This window comes from Anomaloglossus baeobatrachus, chromosome 8, assembly GCF_048569485.1.
Source record: "Anomaloglossus baeobatrachus isolate aAnoBae1 chromosome 8, aAnoBae1.hap1, whole genome shotgun sequence".
Classification (NCBI taxonomy): domain Eukaryota; kingdom Metazoa; phylum Chordata; class Amphibia; order Anura; family Aromobatidae; genus Anomaloglossus; species Anomaloglossus baeobatrachus.
Genome location: NC_134360.1, coordinates 160,947,619 through 160,963,827, shown reverse-complemented (window position 1 = coordinate 160,963,827; position 16,209 = coordinate 160,947,619). Strand labels below are relative to the sequence as shown.

The 16,209-nt window shown below is 45.5% G+C and overlaps 1 long non-coding RNA gene across 1 annotated transcript; it reads left to right on the top strand.

Moving 5' to 3' along the window:
* Positions 1–1,206: 1,206 nt before the first annotated feature.
* LOC142249328 (uncharacterized) lies at positions 1,207–15,162 on the top strand. Its single transcript, XR_012725031.1, has 3 exons — positions 1,207–1,222; positions 10,049–10,121; positions 15,085–15,162. It is a non-coding gene; the product is annotated as an uncharacterized LOC142249328 (long non-coding RNA).
* Positions 15,163–16,209: the final 1,047 nt, after the last annotated feature.

The following is a 16,209-nucleotide window of genomic DNA, read 5'->3' as shown; positions in this document are numbered from 1 at the left end:
CGGGCTGCGGGTGTTTCCTGCACTTTCAGCAGACCCTAGAATCCCCGGTAGCTGTAGAGGGCCCGGGCTGAGCTTTCTGCTCCAAGCCATGGGCCTTGTAGCGCTCTAGAAGTGTAAAGTGATGCCTGGACCAAGATCCTGACCGTGCTACTCACCCCAAGCTGTGCCCGGGGTAACTGCCTTAAGTGTGAAGATGCTCCTTCCTTTTCCATAAGTGGTGCCCACCCCCCAGGTGGTTCTGCTAGTGACCAGGAAAGTCCCATGCTTCGTGATGGCCACCCCCCCTATCTACCCTAGGCCAACCCCGTTGGGAAAGCACCAACCTGTGTGTGGTTTGTGAATGTGAGAGATACCAGCGATTAACCTCTTCCTTACCCGCGATGAGTACTGCACCTTAAGTGAGATGCAGTACCCTCTGGTGACTGAAGCCTCAGGGGCTCCACAGGAGAGATGGCCGAGATAGTGCCTAGGCGTACGGTCAGCCGACAGCGCTATAGTGTATGGGGGAGACAGCGCCTAGCCCTCCGATCAGACGACAGCACTCCTGTGTATTGGGAGCTGGCCGACAGCACTCCTGTGTATTGGGAAGATGGCCGAGACAGCGCCTAGCCATACGGTCAGCCGACAGCGCCCTAATACTAAAGTGTATAGGGCAGATGGCCGAGACAGCGCCCAGCTGTAAGGTCAGCCGACAGCACTCTAGTGTATAGTTGATACAGCCAACACAGCGCCTAGCCGTAAGGTCAGCCGACGACAGCGCCCTAAAATGTATGGGCCCTGATACATCTTATAGGCACCATAGGCACAGGTCCTGGCAGGTGTATGCACACCAGTAATGTAGTGTGGAGTACGGGGCTGCTGGAATATGGATAATCCTATAAAGCGCTGCTGGATGTTACGGTTGTCAGCTCCCTCCCCCGTCCCGTACATATACCGGCGGCTCTGCCGGTGCGGACTCTACACGCCGGGCAGCGGCACAGGGCAGCGGCAGCAGGGGGCTCTGATGTGCGCTCGCCGGGTCCCGCTGCTGCTTCCTCCCGCTCTCTGCTCCGCCCTACCCCGGGAGATAACGACAGCGGGGAGGCCGGGAAGAGGCGGCAGCATTGGGGAGGACACTGCCGGGGAGCAGCCACACGAGAGTCCGCGGTCTGACCCGGGGAATGAGGCCTCAGTGACCGCTGCCGTGCTACACATAGTGGAAGTGCATGAGGCCGCCTGCAAAGTAAGCGCTAGCAGCAGTGGTGAGGGCACGGTGCCCACCCGGGGAGAAATGGGGCAGGGTGCCCACGCGGGGAGAAATGGGGCAGGGTGCCCACGCGGAAATGGTGGGGAGAGAACAGTGCCCACCCGGGGAGTAATGGGGTATGGTGCCCACCCGGAAATGATGGGGTGGGGGAGCATGGTGCCCACCCGGGGAATAATGGGGTATGGTGCCCACCCGGAAATGATGGGGGTGAGGAGAGCATGGTGCCCACCTGGGGAATAATGGGGCATGGTGCCCACCCGGAAATGATGGCAGTGGGGAGAGCATGGTGCCCACCCAAGAAAAAAATGGTGGTGAGGAGGGTAAGATGCTCACTCGGGAAATAATTGGGGTGGGGAGGACACAGTGCTCACCCTTGTAATAGTGGGGTGGTGAGTTTACTGTGCCATTGTTATGCCATGTAGCCTCTGTGTGATATGTTCGGGCGCTATGAGTAGTGATAAGTGTCATTATCAGGGCCGCTGCTTATCACACCATGGACCGGTACCAGTGCCCCATAATAAAGCAAGTGGAGCAGCACAATGACGTCCTACAAGATCCACTCATAGCTTATTGCCCCCAACATGTACCAGAGACAGCAAAGGATAACAGGGATTGTGACCCCACACACCAAGGGCGTCCTCCACACATAACAGGGATCGTGCCCCCAGTATTGTGACCCCCACACCATATGAGCATGACACATGAATTACTGATGGTTAAGACTAAAACACTCTGACATTAATGAAAATTAGTCCATTTTGTACACATCTGATAAAAACAGATGTGTGAATGGGGCCTGAGGAGGCGTCAGACAAGCAGATGTATAATCATCCATTTATCATCCAAAATAAATTGTGACGCTTTTTTAAATGTGTACTATAATTCGTATGACATCTGTATGGCCATTTTTTTTAAAGGGACCTGTCGAGTAAAAAAAACCCACTATAATTCTACGGATATAGGGTTAATCTGCAGGTTAGTAGCGTTCAGACACTGTGGATCTGCACTTAGAGCCGCTGCTGGGAGCTAATGATCTTTATTCCTCCTGGCGGCCTCAGGCTTTTAGTCATACAGGTGCGGCAAGGCGCGGCTTCAGTCACTGCTCTGTGTATAGTGAGCGACAGCTGTAACATCCCCCCCCGCACTGACTGACAACCAGTTTTGTATTAATGCAATGCTGAGTCGGCTGTCAGTCTATGCACAGAGGCTGAGCCTGCGCTGGCCACATCTCTATGACTGAAAGGCTGCCAGTAGGAGTAAAGATCATTTCCTCCTAGCAGCGGGGCTCTCGGTATGGCCGCTGCACTGTCACTAATAACCTGCAGATTAACCCCATGTCCGCAGGTTAATAGCATTTTTTTACATGACCGGTTCCCTTTAAGATCCGTTTGTCAGTAGTATGTTATTTATATTCATCAACCATTAAAAGGAATCTGTCAGCAGATTCCGAAGACAGCAGGAGATAGAGGCTGAGACACGAGACAGTGGCTTGAGGGATGTGTCACCTATTATGCTGTTATTTTGTTTTATCATTAGGATATTATCATTGCTGTGACTAACTACCATGTACCAAGATGTCTAACTATGGTCCCGCTTGTGATAAGCAGCTCATTATCAATATACAATGTACAAAGAGAGCTCGGGCAGCTTATCTCTGCTACATTTAATACATGCTTTACACGAGACGACCGATCGTGCGATTTCACGATCGATCGTACCTGCCCCCGTCGTTTGTGCGTCACGGGCAAATCGCTGCCCGTGTCGCACAAACTCGTTTAACCGCCGTCACACGTACTTACCTTCCGGACGACCTCGCTGTGGGCGACGAATGTCCACTTCCTGCAGTGGGAGGGACGTTCGGCGTCACAACCACGTCACACGGCAGCTGGCCAATAGAAGCGGAGGGGCGGAGATGAGCAGGACGTAAACATCCCGCCCACCTCCTTCCTTCCACATAGCCAGCCGGAGACGCGGGAGACAGGTAAGCTGCTGTTCATTGTTCCCGTGGTGTCACACGGAGCAACGAGTGATGCCACGGAAACGATGAACAACCACCGCCATTTAAATTAAACAATTTTATGAAACCTAGTGACGAGTACACGACTCACGATTTGTGAGCGATACTATGTCGCTAGGAGGTGTCACACGAGACGACATCATGTACGATGCCGTATGTGCGTCACGAAAACCGTGACCCCGACGATGCATCGCACGATCGGTCGTCTCGTGTAATGCCCGCATAAGATCTCTGATTGTGTCACAGTTGCTGCACCCAGTAAACTAAGTGACACATTGCTGGAATTAAGGACTCTGCCCCTATATTATGCTGCTCTAAAATTAGGTAGCAAAAACCTGGCGACAGATTCCCTTTCAAAATTACAAGACCAAATGCAGTTTCTGATGTAATTATTGCAGAGCACCCTTAAAAAGTTGGATGCGGTACAGAAGTTGTCCTTTATGGCTTCTATCCTTTAACACACTCATTGAGCTTAGTTGGCAAATCTGATCCAAAAGTCAAAGTTATGCATGATGCGGTTTTTAGGCTAGTTTCACACTTGCGTTGAACGGCATCCGTTGCATTGCGTTGTGTGACGGATGTGTTGCATATAGTGGCACAACGGATGCAACGGATGCTGCAAAACAACGCAATTCGTTTTGTTTTTTTTGGGTTTTTTTTTACAGTTTTACCGTCGGCAGACTATTGTGAACGATCAGCTGATCGCTAACAGTAGTCCGCCGCCGGGTGATCAGCCGATCACTCACAGTAGTCCGCCGCCGGGTGATCAGCCGATCACTCACAGTAGCCGGCCGCCGGGTGATCAGCCGATCACTCACAGTAGCCGGCCGCCGGGTGATCAGCCGATCACTCACAGTAGCCGGCCGCCGGGTGATCAGCTGATCGTTCGGTCGCCGATAATGTGTGTGGGGGGCGGGAGCGGGGGGCGGAGTGCGGTGGGGTGGAGCCGATCAGGGCCATAGCTGAGGACGTCAGTGCCGTGGGGACTGCATTGCTGGGGGACAGGTGAGTGTGTGTGAGAGTGTGTGTGTGTATACATACGGAGTGCGGGGAGGGGGCGGAGCCGAGCAGGGAAGTGTCGGGCTCCCGGCACACGTAACCAGGGTTCCTTGGTTACCCGATGTGTACCCTGGTTACGGGTGGAGGGAGCCAGAGAGAGCATGCGCAGTGAAATCCAAAGGATTCCGCTGCTCAAAAAAAAGTTACATGCTGCGTTCCTTCCGCCCGACGCAGCATCAAAATAACGACGCTGCGTCGTCCGGCGGATGCAACGCTGACACTTGCGTTACAGTGCGTCATCCATACAAGTCTATGGAGAATAGCGCAGTGCGTTAACGGACTGCGCTATTCTCCATAGTGACGGACTCCGCTGAACGCAAGTGTGAAACTAGCCTTACACATAGTTACATAGTTACATAGGTTGAAAAAAGACCTAGGTCCATCTAGTTCCCCCTTCCTCCACCAGTTCTACATTTTGTTACTAACCCATGGTTATGGGTTTGAGTAAAAATGTTGATGAGATCCCACCATTGATTTGCATTAGTCTGTGTGCTGTTTGTAAGCAATCTGATGTACCTACAGACCTAAAATACACTCATCTGAATGAGTCCCAAGGTTCACATGGCCAGTGAAAAACTCCTGCCAGTCAGTAACTGCAGACGTGGTGGGCTATGTGTGCCTACCTGCACAGTGGACGCGTGCCTGCCCTGCCTACTTTTTAGGGTGCCTTCACACTGTGTTTTGTCCCCCATTCAGTGGTTTATTTATGTCCGAGCCCCCCACAAAAGGAGATTTGGACTCATGCGCCAACAGGATCGTTGACCATAATGGTGCAGTCGGAGTCACCATGTGCTCTATCGTGCACCATTTTCGGGTGTATATGCCTACTGGAGACCCAGACATAGTAGATTGCATGTGGGTGTCCGTCTCCATTAGGTGTATACACCAAAAAATGGTGCATAATCGAGCACATGGTGACTCCGACTGCACCATTATAGTCAATGGCCCCAAAGGCGCATACATGTGAATGGGTTCGGATATAAGCCCTGATGGGACCACTGAACGTGGCACAAAACACAGTAAAAGGGCCTTACAGTACTTGACAAGGTGTGAATTTTAGTTTTCGCAGTTTAATATTTTATAGGATTTCTAAATTGCATTGACAAATACTTCAAGTTTATGGAAAGACTCCATATTCCTGGAAATGACCCTTATTTTCCAAGACTTGTGCCCTTCGCCCTGGCAGCTGAATATCAGCTTCTGGGCCAAATCCTGACTGATCACAGCACATTCTTATCACAATAGGAGCGCACAACAATGAGGCTCCAAACCCAGAGTCCTTAGTTTGGAGTCCAGGTACCCCAGCATTTGTGGGAGTGCAGGTCATTTCCAGATATTCACATGGTGCATCTATAGGTACATTATCGGCTTTTTCCTAAATAATGACGTTCAATTCTATTTTCTGTCAATGTTGTTTAACATATTTTTTGCAAGGAAACTAGCCACACACTTGTGATCCCATACCAGACCGTGTCTATTACTGCGACATTAGCATGCATTATACAGTGTTTACCATCCCAGGCCCTATACAAGCCGTCATAGACGTTTTCTGTGAATGATAGAAAATGAAGAGTAATTAGATTTCTGTTCACGATTTTCTTGCTTCTTGTCATTAGTAATTTTGTAAAGTCTATCGAGAGTCAGTTCTCCGACACAGGCGGGATTTTAAGCTGACCATGCTCACGCTAATTAATATGGCATGTGGGATGGAGAATTCTGCTTGCGGAGAGCGGGAGGGAATTGGAATGAATTGATTATATTATAAATTCCGGTGATGTATGTTGTGGTCTCAATGCCGAGATGTTGACATTGAGCAGAATCACAGAAGGCTTCTTGCTTCACACTGTGATATCCTTTCCTGTGGCTGTATGGGGATAACAGTGCCACTGCAGGACAGAGAACAGGTCTTCAACAGTCCAGAATTACGGTACTTTCTGTATTGTAGCTGCTTTTACCATTCCGCTGGCACAGTGTCTCTATGGCTCTTGGGCCAGGTTCAGATGAGGTATTATTTGTACAGGTGTTGTCCGTGTCAGGCCTCATCGTCCATGTGCTGTACGTGCTTTTCATGTACTCATAGACTTGTTTTTTCAGCACCACAGATGACAAGGGACAATACAACACGTCTCCTTGTGTTTTGCACAGACTCATGGTCTGCTAAAAACATGTGATTTATTTGGCCTTTGATACTATACTGACACGCCCACTCCAGGGCCGGGGGTACTCAGAAACGGGCCGGACTGGTTCAGGGATGTCAGCGGTGGCGGGGTCCGGCTCAGTGACCCTGGTGGTGTCTTTTTAATACAGGGGATGATGATTATTTCAGTGGAATAAAGTTTGTGACGCCACCTGTGGTTTTTGCGGCTATGTGGGCCGCTGCTGTGTTGTGGGTTCCCCGGGGCTGGTGAGGATGGCACATCTGAGGTAATCTTGCTCCCCACAGGTGGAGCAGGACCCCGGGGCGGCTGTTAGGATTTGAAAAGTCTGTCAGGGCAGGCTGTGACGCAGGAGAAATGGAGACGACACCAGGGCTTTGCAATAAGTCTTTTACTGATTGAACCAGGTCTTCAGGTGGACAGCCAATTTATTCCGCCACAGTATGCTGGGATCCCTGGTGATGGGCAACCGCCGATCCCGAGTAAGTCCGAGGCCAGTACCGGTTCTCCGTTTTGTTTGCCTTTCCTGGCCGTCTCTCTGCGCTGACTTTCACCTTCCTGTCCTGCGCCTCCACACCCTGAGCCAGGGACCACGGACCACTAGTGGGAATGTTGCCTGCGTGGCTCCCTCCAGGAACCTTCAAAGGGATTTCTGCCTGCCTGGCTCCCTGGTTCTCTGTGGCCTCCTTCCAGCGGATTCGTGTGCTGCTTGTGGCTCAAAGTTGCGTACAACCACCCTGGCCTCCGGTGTTACTTCAGGACTTCCTAGTTATCGTCCCAGCCTAGGGACCGGGACCCTGATTGCAACCAATCATTCAACTTAAGCTGTTGCTTGTCAAATACGACTATAGGGGGTCTGACAATGTTCCCATAAGTCACTGGGATTCTCTCTTCAGTCTCCTCAGAGCCGAGCAGGACCCCAAGGGTCCTCACTCCTCCTCGGTCTCCTCCTGACTGACTCTGTCAACTGTCAACTTTCAAACTTAGTTCTGCCCATTTTACCTCAGACAGCTCATCCACTAAGCTCCACCCCCTGGATGGTTCTGGAGACAGTGCACGGGGCTTAAGTGCCATAACCAGATTACTGGTCGCTAAGCATTAATGGTACCTGCCCCAGCCCTGATCTAATGTGTGAGCTAATAATTGGGTGTCTGCGGGTTTTTGGTGCGTGAACCGGTAGATGGCCTCTTTCTTACCCAGGATGGGGCACCACACCTCTGGCTGAGGTGCAGTACCTCTGTGGCGAGGGCAGCCTCAGGGGCACCACACTACCACATAATAGCCTTATACTGAAGCTCCAGAAGCAGGGACCAGCGGAAACTATATGTAACTGGGTAAGGAATTTGTTAAAAGATAGGAAACAAAGAGTAGTCATAAATGGTACATTCTCTAAATGGGCTATAGTCAGCAGTGGGGTCCACAGGGATTCTTTTTAATCTCTTCATTAATGACCTTGTGGATGGGATTGATAGTAAAGGGTCAGTCTTTGCTGATGACACCAAACTATGTAGGATATTAAAAACTGACCTTGATAGTACAATATTACAAAAAGATCTGGATAAAATGTCAGAATGGGCAGACACTTAACAATGAGATTTAATGTTGATAAATGTAAAGTAATGCACCTAGGACGGAGTAATCCTATAGCTACATATACATTAAATGGGAGTAAACTCGGGACTACAGAACAGGAGAATGACTTGGGTATTCTGGTTACAAATAAGCGGAGCAGCAGCACTCAATGTCAAGCAGCAGCTGCTAAAGCAAACAAGATTTTAGGGTGTATAAAAAGAGAGATTAGATCCCGTGATCCCAACGTATTCTTAACCGTCTATAAATCATTTGTAAGGCCACAGCTAGAATATGGGATACTGTTTTGTATACTTTATTAAATTTTAAGGGGTTTACAATAACAGGTGAGGGGGTAATTGAAGTATTTAAAATGCATTCTTAAAAATATTGTTGAAATAACAAAGAAAGGGAAGAGGAAGGGAAGAAAGGGTAGGCTAAAAGTGGATGGGAAGGGGTATTAGAGGGGAAGTGGGAATGGAAGGAGTTGGGGGAGGAGAAAGGGAAGGAGGAAGACGTTGAGGCAATTTGTTAAGTTTCAAAGTCAAGCAAGATTATAAACTCATATTCATTTAGCACAGTATATAAACACATTCGGAAATAACATATTACATTTATATTATTTAGATAATGTCAAGGAACTAATTCAAAACAAGGTTTGGCATGTATTTCTGGGACCAAAGAGACCATCTTATTTTATATCTTTGATAGTTTTTTTCTTTTAACGCAATATTATACTCATATAAATTATGAGCTGAAACCCTGTCCGTAACTTCTGAAATAGATGGGATTCTTTCTTCTCTCCAGTTGGCTGCTAATAAATTCTTAATAACTAAGAAAATGTGACAGACCATGTATCTATACTTTTTCTCATATTCTTCTAACCCTATGGAAAGAATAACCAATTCTGGAGTAAGATTTATATCTTTTGTAGTCAATTGCTTTAAGAGGTCTCTGACTTTCTTCCATAAGGGTTTAAGTAAAGGACATCCCCAGAAAATGTGGATAAAGGATCCATTTTTCCCGCAACCTCTCCAACATAGTGGTGAGTTTTCAGCAGAAAACTTGCCCAACTTTAGAGGGGTATAGTACCATCTGGAATACACTTTATAATATGTCTCCTGAAGAGAATGTGATCCTGTTTTGGGCTGCACATTTTAAAAAGGACATTCAGAAGTTAGTTCAAAGGCGGGCAACTAGATTATTACAAGGGATGGAGATGTTGAAAAAGTTAGATTTGTTTAGCTTAGAAAAAAAGAGGTCTCAGAGGAGATCTCATTTATATGAATAAATACATGTGTGGTCAATATAAAGGACTGGCACATGACTTATTTCTTCCAAAAATAATGCTAAGGACCAGGGGGCACTCACTGCGAGTGGAAGAAAAGCGATTCCGGCAGCTAAATAGTAAAGGGTTCTTTACAGTTAGAGCAGTCAGACTGTGGAATGCCGACCACAAGAGGTAGTAATGGGAGATACAATAATTGCTTTTAAAAAAGGGCTGAATGATTTCCTCAGTACACATAACATAAAATGTATAATTGGAGAAGGAAGGTTGAATTAGACTGACCTAGGTCTTTTTTCAACCTATGTAACTATTATGGGTATGTGCTGTTTCTGTGAGAAAAATAGATGCAACATGTACGTGCAAAACAGAAGTCTGAATGAGGCCTTATACTCGGAGAGCACACGCACAGCACACTGACCAATGTCATTGAATAATATTGTTCAGATTACCTTCTTTTTTTTTTTTTTTTTTGCCCAGACAAAGTATGCTTGTAAAAAAAAATAGCATACATGTGTCTTGGTCTGCAAAAATCATTTTCTTTAATGTTGTCATACACAAAATGTTGGCAGTTATTATAGTTCTGTACCTGTGAATGGGACTTTGGGAAGTCATCTAGGAATTTTTGGTGACATCGTTGCTTTATAAGTTTTTTGGGGGTAAAAAAAACTGTTTAAAAAAATTGCCCATGTTATTTTTTTTTATTTTTTTTTAAGGCTGGACAAGACGGATACACAGATCCACAGACTGGAAATTTTGTTTTTACCAGACTGGCTCATCTGAGAAGAGGTAAATGCTGCGGCAGTGCGTGCAGGCATGTGAGTATCTTTACGAGTTTAATGCAAATGTAATTCCTCTACACCCTGCTACAGTTTTTTTCTTTGTCAGTTTTACTTGGCACTAAGACTCAATTCACAGGACGTTTCAGGCAGATATTTGAGGTACATCATTTTTTTTCTAATTACATACAAAAAACGGATCCAGTAGGGATGAGCAAAACATTTGAGCGACCTTTGTCTGGCATCAAGTTTGGTCCTCCAGTGCAGCCGGATCAGGGCAGGGTAACGTTCTGCTCCAGCAATCCTCTACCAGGCACCCAGGGCCCTGGAACATCATCATAAACCAACGGGGAAAAGGACGAGTTACGTGATGCTCTTTAGATATAAAAGCAACAAAAATAAAATACAGTTTCTAGTGTGTTCATAGTTTTATGTTACAGCACAATAAAAAATGCATACAAAGGTCATTTATCAAAAATATATATTGGTAAATTTCATTATCAACCAGATATAGAACAAAATAAAAGCAGTAAAATATGATAAAATATATGTTATGATAAACTAAAACCTGTAACTGCAAATACATGTAGCAGAGTAGATAGAGGACAGGGTCCGCTCCCCTCCTGTACTTGTCTGTTCCTTGTATTGTTTAATTATTGTACTTGTACCTACTATGTATACAGCTTTCACATGTAAAGCGCCATGGAATAAATTGTGCTATAATAATAATCATAATAGTAATAATAATTAATAATATGTTACGGCAAAGGAATAAGCACAGATCAAACACCCACAAAAAAGCAAAATACATAAATGTCATGATGAAAAATCATATAATAAAGTACAAGTGCTACACCTCAACACAACTGACCAAAAGCATATACGATCATGGCTAAATAATGAATCACTGAAAAAACAATAAGCCGATGAAGCAAGTGGGACTCAACCACTGATAAAGTGGAAAAGATGAATGTTATGTGGACATAACCTGGGCCAAAGATTAACAGGTAGGAGGAGAAGGGAAGAAACCATCCCAGGCGTATCGCCTCACACTTGTGGCTTCCTCAAGGGACATAATGATGCCATGGGCAGATGTGCCTTAGGCTACGTGCACATGTTGAATATTTAGTTTTTTACCTCCGTATTTGTAACCAACACCAGGAGAGGGTAAAAAATGCAAACGTTGTGCCTGTACAGTGGAACCTCGCTTAACGAGTAACCCAGTTAACTAGAATTTCGCTTAACAAGCAAAGCTTTCTCTAAATTTGTAACTCTGTTTACGAGAAAGCTTTGCTGTACGAGCAAAATACTCACTGCACACACTTCCGGTTCCGTATATCCACCGCGCTCTAACCCGCTCTTGCAGTCCACACAAACACACACAAGCATGCACAAAACACACACAAACAAGCACGCACATACATACAGTATTATGCTCACCTGACCTTCCGTTCCACCGCCAAAGATAAAGTGAGCATAATATGTGTACCTTCCGTTCCATCGCCGGCCTCCTAGGTCCAGTAGTTCGCCGGTATAGGCTGTGTATCGGCAGGCATCACGACGAAGCAGGAACTTCCTCTGTTACCGCTACACAGGTAACAGCAAGCTGGCCAATCAGAGGTAAGCGGCTCCTGCCTTTGACGTCAGCGCTCTGGGTGCGGAAGTACCTCCCTCGTCGTGATGGTAACCCGATACACAGCCCGTACCAGCGAACAGCAAGTCCCAGGAGACCGGCGATGGAACGGAAGGTAAGGTGAGCATAATGTGTGCGTGCTTGCTTGTGTGTTTGTGCGTTTTTGCGCGTGTTTGCGCGTGTTTGCGCATGTGTGGAATGACACAATAGGGGACCGGGATGGGACATTTAACAAGTTGTGGAACGAATTGTCTGGATTGCAATGATTTCCTATGGGAAATCTTGCTTTGCTGAACAAGTAACTTGGTTAAGAAGCACAGTCCCAGAACGGATTGTTCTCGTTAACTAAGGTTCCACTGTATTTCTATTACACTTTTCTTCTGATTGTTCCACTCCTGGTTTTGGCTACAAATGTTGAGGTAAAAAACTCACCAAATACTCAACCTGTGTACATCGCCTTAAGGCCCCGTCACACTAAGCAACATCGCTAGCAACATCGCTGCTAACGAACAACTTTTGTGATGTTGCTAGTGATGTCGCTGTGTGTGACATCCAGCAACAACCTGGCCCCTGCTGTGAGGTCGTTGGTTGTTGCTGAATGTCCTGGGCCATTTTTTAGTTGTTGCTGTCCCGCTGTGAAGCACAGATCGCTGTGTGTGACAGCGAGACAGCAACAACTAAATGTGCAGGCAGCAGGAGCCGGCTTCTGCGGAGGCTGGTAACCAATGTAAACATCGGGTAACCAAGAAGCCCTGTCCTTGGTTACCCGATATTTACCTTCGATACCAGCCTCCTCCGCTCTCACTGTCAGTGCCGGCTCCTGCTTCTTGCACGTGTAGCAGAGTACACATCGGTAATTAACCCCCATGTGTACTGTAGCTAGGAGAGCAGGGAGCCAGCGCTAAGCGGTGTGCGCTGCTCCCTGCTCTGTGCACATGTAGCTGCAGCACACATCGGGTAATTAACCCGATGTGTGCTGTAACTAGGAGAGCAGGGAGCCAGCGCTAAGCGGTGTGCGCTGCTCCCTGCTCTCTGCACGTGTAGCTGCGTGCGCTGGTAACCAAGGTAAATATCGGGTTGGTTATCTTCCACGCGGCGCTGGGGGCTGGGACACTGGTTGCTGGTGAGCTCACCAGCAACTCGTGTAGCCACGCTCCAGCGATCCCTGCCAGGTCAGGTTGCTGGTGGGATCGCTGGAGCGTCGCAGTGTGACATCTCACCAGCAACCTCCTAGCAACTTACCAGCGATCCCTATCCCTATCCCGATCGTTGTTGGGATCGCTGGTAAGTTGTTTAGTGTGACTGGGCCTTTAGACCTCATTCATTATTGTATCATTGTTTGCCAAAGCTTGGAATGGAAACTTACAGAGAAGCTTTAATTGAAGGATTTACACCTGGTTTGTGTTTTGGAGACACTCCACGTTTTGTAATACTGATACTGATCAAAAATACCGATGTGTGAATGAGGACTTATAGGGTTGAAATCATGCAGATCAAGTTCAGCACATACCAATCAAGGTAATGATTACTAGAAACGTGGGGAGAATACAAAACAACTGGCTATTCCAGAGGAAATATCGATGAAGTCGGGAGATCACCATATTAATAGAGTACAGTATCTGGGCAAAGCTTTATTTGGCACAGACAAAAATGCTTAAAAAAAATGCAGTATTTTGCATAAACCACCCAAATGCAAAATTCACATGAACATATAAAAAAATATCTAAGTTTTATCCAGAAAAAAACGGGAAATTTTGTTTTTTTTTTCATCTTTGTCATCTATATAAGATCCTAATTTCCATGATAGGTGTAGAAATGGCACCGAAATTCTGCAACATCAAAAACGCACCAAATACTGATCATGGGAACGTAGCCTTGTACATACGTAGGGTGTATGTACACGATCAGGATCCTCTGCATCCTGTACAGGTCCTGACTTGAGGGGCTGCGAGTCTCCTCCGCAGAAGAACGCAGGTGACCCCAGAGGACCGTGCCCACGATCAGGGTTCAGGCGCTGCAGTCTCTCACTTGTGTTCTCCCTATGGAGGACGCTTGCGACTCCGCAGCAAAGAATTGACATGCTTGTGGCTCGAAAAACTGCATCGCAGGTCAGTTTTTGCTGTGGGCCATACACGCACAGTGGGCATGGGATTTCTATAAATCCCATCCACTATTCTTGTACTGTACAATGCAGTATTTTAGATGTAGCGAAGACATGCTGCATCCAAAACGCTGCAAACACTAATCGTGGGCACACACCGTAAGTGTTGCTGTCCTTTCAACCCTCCTATCTGAATACCAATAAAAACAACATTTAAGTACTTCCCTAATGGAGTCATTGATGGCAATAACACAAACATAGTCAAACATCTGACACTTTGGACTCCATTTCACCTTCTTTCTGGCGCTACCCATCTTTTTAGCCAAAGATAATAAGGTGTTAGTTTCATGATGCCCCTGACAAAGTGTTGAAAATGCCAATAAAAAGAATGTGAATGTTATCTGGAGACTGAGTTCAAGGCTGGGGCTAGACTGTCATATAGCATCAGATGTTATATGCTAATGATACCCGGCTCAGACTCTGCTGTGAGCTTGAGCTGATTGTTATTGACTATGATCTTGTTCTCTCGCATGTAAAAATCGGATCACAGGTGCGGAGACGATGGAGAGATTAATTTCTCCATCTTCTCCATTGCCTGTCTCTGCATCAATCGCACCGTATTTGGATGACATCTGAGTGCAGTCCGATATTTTACACTCACCCTTAGACTTGTAGGGGTGCGAGTGATCCCTTGACAGAAGGTAGAAGGAAAATTAGCACAACCGTCCAATTCTAAAAAGTCTTCCTTTATTCTTTCATATTAACACTTTTTTTCAAATATGTTGATAAAACAACAGAAATGGATCCATGCCTGCAGTCAAAAGTCTGACGCGTTTCGGGCAGTTGCCCTTAGTCGTAGCCTACCCTTGACACACTGCTGATTGCAGCATGCTGCGATTATTTTTTTATTTACTGTCTGATTAGAGTTGAGGAAAAACTCGGAGACTTGAGCTGCGTCACTAATATTGGTGCGAGTGCAATGCGAGCTCAGCCTTAGAGGGTTCCAAGTTTGTATGGATGTATGAAAGAGCCCTTTAACCCATTGGCAATATTCGCTGTGTTGTATGTTGGGTGACTGTATCAGGAGCTGAGCTCACCCTTATATTTCACTGTACAGGGGTTCGTTACCCATATATAACATTAGGGGATATCTCTGTATGGTTAGCATATCGGTGTGTGTAAGTCTTTCACAATACATGAGTTAGGAAATAATATTAAATTCTTTTTCTTTTTTTGCAGTGCCCTTTTGGTCAGGAAAATGTTAAGGAGCCCTCTAAAAAGAAGCAATTTAATTCATTTTTTTATATATGACAGCTGAGTTCAATCTCTCAGCTATTTTTTTATTAATCGTGCGGATTTCAGAAGATAGCGCCACAAAGCAATTGTTTTTAGTCCTGCAAGCGATGCAGACTTCTAGTTAATATTCCTAAGTAATGAATTCAATGTTAATTGTAATAAACATCAAATGGAAAGCAAATGTTCTCGGTCATTAGTGTCTGTGTACAGTGTTGCTCTGGATGTTATGGTTATCCTTGCTTTCATTCTCTCTTTTAATCAATCTCTAAGCAGTTTTAACGCTTGCATTTGATTATTTTTAATAATTATTATTACTTTGGCACAGATAAAACAATTGTGTTGTAATTCTATTTAAAAAGCATTTTCAGAAATTAGTGTATATTTGTTTGGTCCTTGGAATAAGAAACATATCATATTATTTTAATATTATTTTTCTACCATACATGACACAGTATAGCCGGGGGACAGAATAACACGAATCATTGGGGACATAGAATGTTTGTCCTGTAGTATTATTTTTCTAAGTATGAAATTGAGGATAAATTACATGGGGCCATATTATAATTATATGGGGCCATCTTTAACCTATTAAGAACACTTCCAATTTTCCTTTTTTATTTCTTTTCTAAATGACATAATTTTATTTTTCCATAATCATAGTTCTCAGCACAAATGAGTACACCCCCTTTTGAAGATTAAGGTATTAATCAGCATCTCATTGAATATAGGAGTAATTGCCAAACTTTTGACAAAATTCAGTTTCATAGAACATTTTTACATTGTGGTGGCAGTGTCCTTCGGTGGGATTGCATAAGTGCACCTGATGTCGGGGAGTTAGATGTCATTGATGGTATCATGAATTCACAGATGTATTGCTCTACTGAAAGAGAATATATTACCATTACTGATGGGCGAGAATAGTAACTATTCGTGTTTGGCTTATTCGCAATGAATCCCAAAGTACTATTTCGGTATCCATCACTAATAACAAACCTAATGCAAGTCACTGGGGAACCTGAGCATTTCTTTTGTAAAGAATACTGGAATACTATTCGGTAAGCATTATCT